The sequence below is a fragment of the Silene latifolia genome, chromosome 9 (assembly GCF_048544455.1).
Source record: "Silene latifolia isolate original U9 population chromosome 9, ASM4854445v1, whole genome shotgun sequence".
NCBI classification, from domain to species: domain Eukaryota; kingdom Viridiplantae; phylum Streptophyta; class Magnoliopsida; order Caryophyllales; family Caryophyllaceae; genus Silene; species Silene latifolia.
Window position 1 is genome coordinate 88,878,472 of NC_133534.1, and position 14,012 is coordinate 88,892,483.

Below are 14,012 nucleotides of genomic sequence, written 5' to 3' on the forward strand. Positions count from 1 at the left end.
CCCAGGCTTAGTCTCTGGTGGATAACGTGTGTGATTAATTGGAAGGCCCCTGACTTTGTCTCTGGTGGATAACGTGGACAGTTGATGTTAAGATATGACATGTTGACAGTTGCGAGATTGTTTTGTTGCTTGTTATTATGATGTATTTTATCCTACTCAACCTCGTGGTTGACAGTATATTCGTGAACACCTATGATGAACCGTAACTGGGTAGCAGACTTGACAAGTACTTGAATTAGCTGACTTGGGGCTTATGGGGATGCGTGAGGACTCAGCCAGTCTACCTAGAAGTCTCGATTATATAGTTTATTAATCACTTTATTTAATTCCGCTGCGAGTTGTTATTAATTTTATATTGAGTTTTTAGTTTGGTTAAATTTTAATAAACATGAAATCGCTAAATTTTATCTAAAGTACTTTGGTTTGTCGTACTTTGTTATTCATTACCTCGGGAAATCGAGATGGTAACGCTCTCATTTACTTGGGAGGCCTAAATACAAGTCCTGAATAAATTGGGGTGTTATAGTGGGAATGTTAAATGTTGAAGTTGGCAAATTTTTAATAGGAACGTGAACCATGTGCTAATGGTAGCCATACGTGAGTCGTGTGTTGCGTCCATGTGCTAGTGGTAGCCATACGTGAAGCAAACTCGTGCTGCCCAAGGATCCGCTCGACCTGAAGGTGAGACGCCCGACCTGGGCTCAGGACGCTCGAATTCTTGCTCATCTTTCCTTCTTCTTCTTTTGACTGCCTAAGGATCGGCGGGGTTCATTGAGGGGTCGTGGGGGTCTTCATCATTGCCCATTCTACCTTATTTATTCACTCAGGCCTTTAGTAATGGTTGTTGGAAATAATATTTTAAATATCACATATTTTGGTTTAAAATTTTAGTCATAAAAACTTAAAGATCTTATACATGCAAAACAAATACAAGAGTAAGGAGAAAAATGGTTCCTTACATTTGATATTTTGGATATTTGGGCACAAGTGAAGTCTCCTACCACACTTGTTCTTGAGCTTTCCATATGTTAGGATGATCCTTCAAAGACTTCAAGTATAGAAGCCACTCCTCTTGATTGCACCTAAGATTATCCCATATCTCTACTAAATAATATGTGCTAGATATTTGTTTAGTAGTTTACCTTAAAATTGATTACTAATACTCATATATTACACTAATAATATTATTAATTTGATTGAACAATTTTGATTGAATCTTCTCATATTTTAGATGAAGATTAAAGAGAAGAGAGAATAATGCATAACCTTTATGCATGTGGTAAATGAATGAGTATAAATGAAAAAGAATTAAACAACAAAAGCTTCCAAAAAGGAGTGTCACACGGTTGGAGCAAAAAACAAAATGCCAAAGATGGCATCTTACTTTATTCTATTGTTCTTATCAAAACCTTAGGCATGTAAGGCTAGGTGTAGATTAGGCATCATTAGCTTATTTTATCCCATAAAATAATTCACCCACTAACACCCATCACTATCATTATTTCGGTCCATGTACCATAAAATGGACTACCATTTTATTTTGTCAATTTTTCATTTGTCACACAATATGTCACATGTAGTATGTTACATGTTATTAATTAATTTAATGCATATTTATCACATAAATATCATTTTATAAATTAATTAAATTCCATACAACAAATTGACTAGTGATACTTGATCACATAAATAAAATGGGTCATTTAATTATAATTAACAACATTTTGTAGTTATAAATAACCATTCATTCTCATCTCTATTGTTTCACAAACAATAAATAATTTTAGTAATAAAATATTTCAATTACTAAAATAAATCTTTTAATCCCATTATAATAAGATATCAATATTCTCTCTCTCAAATTGAATTGTTCAATTTTAAGGAATTGATTAACTTGTATCGTCATACAATTAATTAACTTTACAGATTAGGGCATCATCCTTTAGGTGTGACCTTAAGGCATCAACTGACCACCACCGTCCCCACGATGAGAACGTCAAACTCTAGCAAGCCAATCGTTACCGATTAATGTTGATCAGTTGACTATAAAATGAATCATCCCTTACGTATTCTTAAAAATGAGATTTAAACATGTGATCATCATGATCGACAATTGTGATCGCATTATTGTCGGGGACACTCCAACAATCTCCCACTTGTCCTCGACAAGTGTGCGTCACCAATTCTCTTGTCCTATTACTATCTCCCACTCAATGCAAGGTGTCTTTCAGGTCGTACTTGGAAGTGATCATATCGAGAGTGGTTTCCTTAATCTGGAGAATAACTGATTTGACCGGAATTAATTACCATAGATACCTTCCGAGCGTGGTCACGCATTTCCAGTCCATTACTCCACGAGTGGCCCTGAGATATTGTTTTAACCCTGACAAGGGGGTGGAAAATTCCTATCGCACTATTCCCTTCGACTAGTCACAGCCATCAGAACCCAAAATATGCCCATTTGACCCCATTTACGAAGGTCGTAGTAACATATATCAAAGTTAATCTGAAACCATGCCACCTTAGGTGAATAGTCTTTAGTCAAAAGAATCGACTCATTAGAATATTATAGTAGCTCTCGCCACGACCAGGCTTTATAAATTTGCCAGAACTCTATAAGCGGTCACTGCCCGAATAAGTGTTCCTAACAGTCTGCCTATGTGATCGACTAGTTATCTCACATGACTCTATGGCACTTGAACTTGCCATCAATCGCATCACACTCTATTCACTTTGAGACGTCACCTCATACAAGTGACTATGGGCAAATACCATGATAATCCGGGTTCACTTTAACGGGGTTCAACATTGTCATACAACCCGTTTGGATGTAACAAAGTACAAGAAAAGAGTTTTTAAAGTAAAAACTCGAACGACAAATGCGATTATCACATATGAATAGTCGCGTGATTACTATTTCATATTCTATAATCTAATTTGATCGTGTATGTAGTTGTTCATTTCAATTCAATTGAAATGACATGACTCATCATGTTTAGCCTATGATTAGGCCTTGCTAAGTAGGTTTTAGCAACTCCCTGCTCAACCTTGCTACATACTTGTTTTCCTTTCGTAATGTATACATTTGCATTACAAAACTTTCTGAGTACGTGTCTAGATCCAATCTAGACATAGGCTTTCTTGCCTTAAAATAGATCTCACTGTTTTCACAGTGTGCGAAACTCATCACTCTTACACATCCCATGATTGCAAGTGTACTCAATTTCCGTTGTAAATATTTCTCATTGTTCTTTATTGCCTAGAACGATTCTAGAAAATCTATTTCTTAAATAACATAGCCACAATGGTATCTTAACCATCCTAATGTGTTTTGATTATGGTTTTGTCGGAAACCATGCGCAATCTCAATTGTCAATTGTCATTTGTGTAACACCCTTACACAAAATTGCATCAAAAACACTTTGCTTTACATCCTTAATGCTTCCGCAAGCACTTAAGGGTAATCTTTATGGCTTACTTGGTAACTATTACTTAAACTCGATTGGAAACAATTCATCATACTCAAAGTATATGAAGTGTTATACATCATTTCCTATTTAATTGATTCGGCAGCGGAAGCAAATGGAATCAATCAAATATGTTCAACTTGATGGAACTAGTCATGAATCTTATCAACATAAGACTTCTTATTTGACGCTAATATCATGTGGATTTATCTCCATAAATCTGGATATTAAAGATGTATTATATTTCTCCAAGTCTTAAATCATTCCCAATGATCAAAATGTCATCCACATATTAGACTAATTAAAATTACCGTAACTCCCACTAAACTTCATGTATAAACACAACTTCTCAACCTATCGAGAAAAGTTTTATAACATGATCAAAATGTTGACTCCAACTCATTGATGTCCTACTTAAGACAATCTCTTAGGTTGCACATTATTTTAGGATTGCAAGAATCTACAAAACTCATGACATGTATTGAATACATTCCTTCTAATTGAAGAAGTGGGTTTTAGATTCACTCGATATATATCATGATAATGAAATACAATCCCTAAGAAGATCTGAATAGTGCAAAACACTTTGCAACTAATCAAGCTTTGATATCTCTCTTTGACATCCAACAATTCCACTTGGAATTTATTTCGGATTTTCATGGCTCTAAGCCTTGTATTGAGTTGTGACTTAAACACTCTTATGTAAGTCATATGTTCATTACTTTCCAGAAGTAATTAACTTGAATCAAACAATTTCTTTGTAATTTGCAAGCTCTTTACTTTCTAAAAGTAACACTAATTCATCATCTTCAACAAGTGATGACTTTAACCTCCTAGGTTTTGAAGAAACAATGTCTTACACAAAACGTCTGATGTAGCCAAGAAAGACCAGTTTCTTGCGACATAATATTCTTTGTGGCTCTTGAATATTTTCTCCCACTCTGTCTTCTAGAAATAAACTTGTATTCTAGAAAGACAGCTTCACGAGCCACAAACCTGTTGTACTCGTGATTATAGTAAGGAAAAATGAGCATTTGTTTCATTTGAAAACTTACAAACATGGTACCCTACCATTTCATATCTCATATGATTTGTTTTTGATTTAGTGGAAAAATAATTTAGACAAAATGATAAAATCCCCAAAAGGATTAAGTAACTCAAAGTAACTTGATTGAAGTCCAAATCATATCAAATAGCGTTTGATTTCTTTATCCAACCACACATTATCCCATAATGCGTGCTAAGAGTGTTTAATTTGTGACACTATATCACATTTCCTTTGGCTTATATCAAAGTCTTCACTTTAATAATTCCATCACAACTAAATCGTGATTCTTTGAACTCTTTAAACTTCTTCAAAGATTTCTCTATTTACCTTATTAAGTGAACACATTAGCGTCAACTTAAATTTTTGGTAAAAGAAAATGATCAACCTATTTTGGATCAATGATTTACAACCTCGATCTCCTTTTCAACCAAAAAGGACGAGACATCTTGCTTTGAATACAAGATACGCATATACCATAAGATTAACAATCTAATGGTTCTAAGAGTACTCGATAACTCTTTGCGTTCATCATTCCAGAATTTAAGGTTTAATCTTGGGTTGCCAATTTGAGTCTTGCATCATCTACATGATATGTCATTCTAGTTTGGTTTAGAATATAATTACCTTGATAATGGGCTAGCCATACATCAAATCATGGTGTATAGGGTCACAAAAGTGAAACCTCTTTTGTATCTTAACAAGTTTATATTCTTATTTAGAACTTATTCACTTAATAGTCATAATTAAGGTATAAATATAAACCCAAAACTAGATTGAGTACACAATGATTCTATCTCTCGACATCATTGTTGCTAGTCGTCATATTCTAATCATCCTATGTATCAAATACAATGATGAAAACCTCCACTGGTTTCTAATATTGACGAAGTAGTACTAGCAAAATTTATGTTAATCAAATAAACATTTAAAGAAGAAGGTCCCATTAGATGTCCCACAACTAACTTGCTGATTCTTCAATAATTTGGGGTAGTTTCCTTTCTAGCGTCCAACATTTAAGACAATGGAAACTTTATCGGTCGAGATTGATAGGTTTAGTATCGTTATTTTCAATAACTTTACTTTTACCATTACCTTGTATCAATTCCATTCTAATTTTACTTCTTAGAACCTCGTCCTTTTCTTAACGGTTAAGAGAATGCTCCCACTTAATTCAATGAGTCTTTGCTTCGAGAAGCAAAATTGAATTTCATGAAGACCACTCTTCAATTTATTCATTTAGTCTTAAAACATTTATTGAAGTGGTTGCGGTATTTTGGTCAATTTTGATTTCCAACAAATCTAGCTACCAAAATGATGTAATGTTTCAAAGTACTTAGCTCAATTAAGCATGTGAGAAACTATCCATTGTAAGTAGATGTGTTAGTCAAGAATCAAAAGCCTGTTTGATAATGAATAACTTCTATCTATACTCTTCACAAGAGATCCTTCCAATGGATAACACGAGGTTTTAGAAGAAAAATTCATATTTGTCTTAAGTTACGATGTTTTCATGGAGATTTGAACTAAAATCGAAATGATATCGTATAATTTGAGGTAAAGAAATAGAACGAAGCGACAACGGAGTGATGAAAACTAACATTTATCGTTATAATAATAATACTTGTAAATATAATAACAAGTAAAGCATTTACATAGTGACCTCTACCCAACTATGGTAAATGATTCCAAGATCCAAATTCATATTAACTTGGGCACGGTTGGGCCGATTCCCTTATCAATATAACTCGGTGGATTAACTCTTTAATCGATTCTACTTTTAGAACTCTTGGTCGATAAAATTACATTAATATTTATGTTTAGCCCAAAACACATCCGGCAACCGTCGAGAATACTTTCGTTGAGTTCAACCCAAATTTCGAATAAATGTGTCCATGATCCAAATCCACATCAACTTGGGCACGGTAGGTCTGATTCATCCCTTATCAATATGAATTCGGTGGATAGACATTTATCACCCACTTTCCCTACGTAACAAAGTTTGTACCCCGGTAGGGCCGAGTGCACTCCCTCATGAAATAGGTTTTCATGGTTTCTACTTTTTGGTAAGGCTAAGTCTCAATTGTTTATTTTAGCGAGAGGTCATGTCAATTTATTATCTATCACGTTTTAAGTGAACTAAAGCGGTAAACTACGATAATTGTAATTGATACGGTCGATAACCTCGATTTAAAATGAAATGCATGTTTAGTTATGGCGATTTAGCGATGCATGCAACATATAAATAAAATTCAAAGCATAAAAATAAAATCCTAGTATGGCCTTCCTAAAATAGTAAATCTAATAAACTATTACAAATTCGGAAACTAACTCCTTTGGTCCCTTGAACTTCGGTCTTGGCACGCATTTCAAGGCAACACTTTCTTTGATAGACCGCCTTCTCGAAGGGTACCGTCTTCAAGGAACTCCGGAATAAATAAATTACATAATGAATTACATAATTTCCCATTATACATTTGTAATTAAAAATAAAAATAAATCTATTAAATTAAAAAATGGTGATACGAGATCACAATAATTACAACCGAATCGATATTTCCATACATTTCGGGTAATATCAATTAAAACTAAGGCCATATTAAGTAAAATTACATAATTCAAAAATTACATAAAATTAAAATATGACAATCATAAATAAAATGCAGCATTATAATATGTATGAGCATGCCAAATTTTATGCTAAATCGCCTTTAAGAGCCAATATCGTATATTAATCGGTTTTTATGGATTTGCGTGATTTAACTTATTAAAATCACAATAATTACATAAATTCATATTTATGTACAAGTTAATTACCCTAACCATCTTAGGACTAAAAATTATTCTCCACTAACATTTGACAATAATTAAACTTGATTTCTTAATATTGTTCATAAATGGACCCAAAAATACAAAATTTATGCTATAAACCTCAAATTAAATCATAAAAATTTCAAATAATTTCAAAATTTGAAATTTAAACTCATGAACATTCTGGAAAAAAACCATGACAATCATAATGTTCAATACTTAGGTTAAATATTTCGAAAAAATATCGAGAAAAAAAACAATGTTGCGGTTTATCGGTTTTAACAAATATGACCATTAAAATATGAGAAAATTTATTTTCATCAACGTTTCACTTTTAGATCTGAAATATATGATAAAATGCAACATGTGACGTTTTTCTTTAGTCATGAAGTATGTTTTAGCATTATCACTAATTATAGTCACTATTTATGTGATTTTTCATCAAAAATTCATAAATCATGCAAAAAGACTTCACTAAAGCCAAATATTTTACACACATCTTGTAACATTGCATGTGACAACATACTAAATTTCTATGACCAGATTCGAAATATAACTCATATTAACCTATTTACCCATTTAAATACGAGTTTAACTTATAAAATTCATATTTCGAGCAAACCAACTTATTTTAACATGAAACTTTACAGGCCATCAGTAGATAATATATGTGAAAACATATCCAAAAACCACTGAAAAAATCGAAGTTTAGCTATTTTTCGTCCAAAAATGACATTTTCTTATATAAATCATATTTTAATGCCAATAATATATAAATTGAACAATAAAATCCATAAATCGTCCCATATGACCTAAAATCCATTTAGGACCAGAAACTTTTAACATGCAAAATTATTTCGTGATTTATCTTTATAAATCGTAAATTTCAAGTTTTATTCGTTAATCGTATTATCTCGGAAAAACGATCCCGATCTTGCATGCAACAACCATAATGCTCTGATATCACTTGTTGGAAATAATATTTTAAATATCACATATTTTGGTTTAAAATTTTAGTCATAAAAACTTAAAGATCTTATGCATGGAAAACAAATTCAAGAGTAAGGAGAAAAACGGTTCCTTACATTTGATATTTCGGATATTTGGGCACAAGTGAAGTCTCCTACCTCACTTGTTCTTGAGCTTTCCATATGTTAGGATGATCCTTCAAAGACTTCAAGTATAGAAGCCACTCCTCTTGATTGCACCCAAGATTATCCCATATCTCTACTAAATAATATGTGCTAGATATTTGTTTAGTACTTTACCTTAAAATTGATTACTAATACTCATATATTACACTAATAATATTAGTAATTTGATTGAACAATTTTGATTGAATCTTCTCATATTTTAGATGAAGATTAAAGAGAAGAGAGAATAATGCATAACCTTTTTGCATGTGGTAAATGAATGAGTATGTATGAAAAATAATTAAAGAACAAAAGCCTCCAAAAAGGAGTGTCTCACGGTTGGAGCAAAAAAAACAAAATGCCAAGGATGGCATCTTACTTTATTCTTTTGTTCTTATCAAAACCCTATGCATGTAAGGCTAGGTGTAGATTAGGCATCATTAGCTTATTTTATCCCATAAAATAATTCACCCACTAACACCCATCACTATCATTATTTCGGTCCATGTACCATAAAATGGACTACCATTTTATTTTGTCAATTTGTCATTTGTCACACAATATGTCACATGTAGTATGTTACATGTTATTAATTAATTTAATGCATATTTATCACATAAATATCATTTTATAAATTAATTAAATTCCATACAACAAATTGACTAGTGATACTTGATCACATAAATAAAATGGGTCATTTAATTATAATTCACAACATCTTGTAATTATAAATAACCATTCATTCTCATCTCTATTGTTTAACAAACAATAAATAATTTTAGTAATAAAACATTTCAATTACTAAAATAAATCTTATTTAATCACATTATAATAAGATATCAGTATTCTCTCTCTCAAATTGAATTGTTCAATTTTAAGCAATTGATTAACTTGTATCGTCATACAATTAATCAACTTTACAGATTAGGGCATCATCCTTTAGCTGTGACCTTAAGGGATCAACTGACCACCACCGTCCCACGACAGTAACGTCAAACTCTAGGAAGCCAATCGTTACCGATTAATGTTGATCAGTTGACTATAAAATGAATCATCCCTTACGTATTCTTAAAAATGAGATTTAAACATGTGATCATCATGATCGATAATTGTGATCGCATTATTGTCGGGGACACTCCAATAATGGTCTCCTCTTTGATGCTTGGTAATTATATGCACTCCATTTAGCTCCACTTTGCTCCATAAATGGAAGGTTAGCAATCCTCTCCTACCAAGGACACAAAACCTCAAAGAATATGCAAAGTAGGGAACTAAAGATAAGAAACGACCCTAATAAGCACTAGAAAGCATAGGAACGAGGCTAGTTCAGGTACTAAATGTGCACAAATGTGAGTCACATCAAATATCCCCAAATCGAATCTTTGCTCGTCCCGAGTAAAGAGGTGACTAAAACTATGACCCTTATTAATTATACTAGCCGATGTGAGACAATTAGCGGGTCTCACTCCGCCCCTTAAACTCACAACAAAACATCTATGAGGTAAGATGCCTTCTTGCAAAGACAGGTGGGGCTTGCCAAAATGGCGATACATCCAAGCATTACGCACACAAAACATGTAATGGATGAATCTACAAAAGAATAACCACTTTCCTTATCTAAGTGGCGAAAATCATCTAAAGGGGAAGCAATGTAGGGCTACACATTCCATTGTAGATATCATTTATCCAAGCTACTAAGTCTAAAAGGATACCAACAAATCACCTCTAAGTTGTGTCAAACTAGGGTACTTTTATCCTCAATCGCTAAATGCTTTTGTCAAGAGTAGGCTCCTTATGGTGTTAGAAACACTATAGGATGGCGGAATTCTCCCTCTTGCCTAGACAAGAAGAAGGGTCGTCCCCTCTCCACCATGCAACAAAGAAAGGACCATCAATGGATAAAAGGGATCGATATGATTTAAGTTTCACAATGGTAGTTTGCTTTTGATTTCTTTTTCCCCCGAATTTCTTGTGGCATTTGTCTTTTGAGAACATTTCTTTGCCATTTTTTATGCTTGGCAATTTGATACTTCGCAAATTCTTTGCACTCTTTTTGAACATTTTCAAGTAACCCCATTTTGTAGTAAGGGTACTTTTATTGAAGCATATGAGTCTATTTTTGCTCCTCTTTTCATTTAATGCAATTGCAAACTTTTGATATTGATAGCTTGAACTCAAATTAAAGATTTATTGTGCCCATTCCCTTTGTATTTGCAAAACATGATGATAGAAATGAAAGAACGGTCGCATGGCATCAAGGATCACCTTGGAATAAACGGTAGCCAAGGAGTCATCACACCACAAGGTACTCTTGACTAGGCCTTAGTCCATGAGTCAAAAGATACTAGTATGACACATCCTAGGGTGTCTTGAGGATATTCTAGCAAACAAAGTCTCAAGAAGAAAAGTTATCTACAAGGGCCTATATACACTTGCCAAGCTTCCCAACTAGACATTTTCACAAAATTTTCCCTAATATGCAACTACATGCCATGATGCAACGAGGATATGTACAACCTTATGCAAATGTTACTATCACTAGTATGACATATAATCTAAATGCAACTCCTAAAATCACATTGGTTTGTACTGCATCAAACAAAAAGAAGCCACATTGTCATTAACATATAAGAGGAAAAATGAGATTTGGAAAGATCATACCATGCGGTCTTCATATTCCTCATGCCTCGAATGTGGCGTAGTCGGTCCCAAGTGATAGGAGTGAACACAAACAAACAAATATATACAATATATACGTCTCTACACTACAAAAGGGAAGAACATGTTTTTGAATTTGTCAAAATTTTCAATTTTTTTATCATTTTTGAGTTAAATATTGTTAGAATTCCCCATCCCCACACTTAGAATGGACATTGTCCCCAATAGACAAAACAATAGGGAATTGTGCAAATGAAATAAAATGAATGATGCATGATTCTATAGTAGATGCAAACAATATGTGAGATATTTACATGTGATAAGTATGTACAAGTTATGCAAGCTAGACTATACTACTTGATGCATGCTTTCTATTGTTTGGAGAGCTAATATAGATTAACTCGCATTCCCTATGTATGAACTTTCCCAAATCGGACAAAACACTATTTCTAGTGCAAAAAATGAGGAAGTTCATTCACAAGGCATGAAATGCAATGCATGAATGAATTTTTTTCATTTTGGTATCTTTTTAGTGGGAGCAAAAAGATAGACACCTCAATGTTGCCGAGGTGTGAGTCCTTTGAATGGTGCTAGGACTCAAAAACTCAAAACTACCAAAGAGCTCAAAATGACTCTAAAAGTGATGCAAGTTAAATGTTATACAAGTTATAGAAACATGAGACAAAAACAAAGCAAAAAGAGGGGTAGGAGACTCACAATGGAATAGGTCAATACTAGCATAAGTGATCAACCCCGCATTGTGATTCCCTCCTTTAAGCTTTGTCAACCATCAATTGTCACTCATCGTGACATCATGATCATCTACCTCCATGGAACCGGAGATTTCTCCATCATCTTCCTAACTAGAACTTGAACTTTGCTCTTCTTCCTCATCATCTTGGCAAGACCCACTCCCTTCCCCGCTCTCAACATCAACTTCCTCCTCTATCCTTGTTTCCCGATCATCCCTTTCTTCATCTTGAGAAGCATTAGGAAAGAATCCACCCAATTTGGCAAAGAACTCCAAGGATCAAGGAGTCCTTGTGACACCCCCATACTCCAAGTACCTTACCAGGACGATTTAATTATGGAAGTATTTAAACATGAAATGATGTTTAAAATAAAATTACACGTATTTGTGCGACAAATATAACAACCAATATGGACCCGTAAATGGGCAAGTGGACTGTGTAAAATAGAGTAGTGGATGATTAGGAACATAATCATTTCACCTTACTTTATATACTACCATAAGTTATCTTATATAGATTTTGCATGTGATGTAATATTAAAAATATAAGACAAATTGAACACTCCACCTCACACACACTCCACCCGGTCCCCCCCCCCCCCTTTTATAGACCAAATTGTTGTTCATTTTTCTATTATTCACTTGTACACTTTGCATGTGATATTTTATTTGGTCTTCCTCTCTCTAAAATAATATACATCTTTACTAAGATTGTTAGTATACAAATTAATATTTACTAAGAGAGTTAGTAATATTAAAATATTATCAAGGGTATAATTTTAACAAGTTTCTAGTTAAATACTTGTTATTATTTTTGGGTTAAGTTCTTTGGTGCATCTTGAAGGAGATCTTCTCTTTGAAGATTTGTAAGGAGGATCATCCATTTGTTATAAGCTCAAGAACAAACTAATAAGGTGAACTAGTTTGTGCCCATTTTACCATAAAATCAATGTAAGGAAATTGTTTTTCCTTAAACTTTCATTTTTATGCTTTTATATTTGCATGCATGTTACATAGATCACCTAAATGATAAATTATGAGATAATTTAATTTTTATTAGAGAGTCTAATATGGATCTATGATCTTTCAAGTGGTATAAGAGCTTAGGCTTGTAATTTGCATGTTGATTTTAAGCATTTTAATGAATTATGAGATAATTTATAAAAACTCAAAAATTGTGTTAGAAGATGTTTTAGCATGAAATTTTTGGGGCATGTATACCTACTGACCTCAAAAGGTTTGTGGTTAAGTTTGGTGATTTTTGAAGTTATTTTGCTATTTTTAATGATTTTTGGTAGAAAACCGAGTCAAAATGCTGTATTTTAGTTAAAAATTGACTAAAAATAGTTAAAAGTTGATTCGGTCCATGGACTTTTTATGGTATTTCATGCATGTTTTCTACTGATTGTATGCAAAAGGTTGAAGGTTGGTTCGAATTTTTTGCATATTTATTGATCTTATGAGGTAAAAGTCGATAAAACTTACCTGGACGGGGTCTATGGCCGATCAAGAAGGGCCATGGCCTAGGCTTGTGGTCTCCATTGCACTCAGGAGATGCACACGCTTAAGATCTCCCCAAATGTGGGAGAGTCTACGTCATAATTTGTTATAATGGGGGCCTGCGTTCGCGCGACCCTTGTTAAAAATCTAAGCTACTAAGCAGGCCTGTTATCATTCCGTCTCACAGGTTAACTCTCTCGTTGGCCATTGAAAATAAGCTTCCTACTGTTGATAACATGGTCAAGAAAGGAATGGCTCTACCTAATAGATGTTGTCTCTGCAAAAAAGCAGAGGAAAACCAGTCTCATCTTTTTTTTGGATGTGACTATGCAAAAACTGTTTGGGAAGAAATACTAGTCTGGATTGGGATTCGCAGGGCAGGGATGTCTCTTAAACGGGAAGTGGGCTGGATTAGCAGCAGAAAGCGTAGCAAACATTGATCTTGCAGCTGGTTCATTTGCACCCTTGCAGTTACTGTTCATTTACTTTGGCACGAGCGCAACCAGAGGATTTTTGAAGGAAGGGAACGACCTAAGCTCACACTCGTCAAGCATATCAAATATTTAGTCGGTGTTCGACTACTTGCTTGTAGTAATGATCAAGTTTATAATGATATTGTATAACATCTCAATAGTTAGATTTTGGCT

General features: G+C 33.6%; 1 non-coding gene across 1 annotated transcript; it reads left to right on the top strand.

The window, feature by feature from the left end:
* Nucleotides 1-13,342: 13,342 nt before the first annotated feature.
* LOC141604249 (U1 spliceosomal RNA) lies at nucleotides 13,343-13,504 on the top strand. The gene has a single exon (XR_012525962.1). It is a non-coding gene; the product is annotated as a U1 spliceosomal RNA (small nuclear RNA).
* Nucleotides 13,505-14,012: the final 508 nt, after the last annotated feature.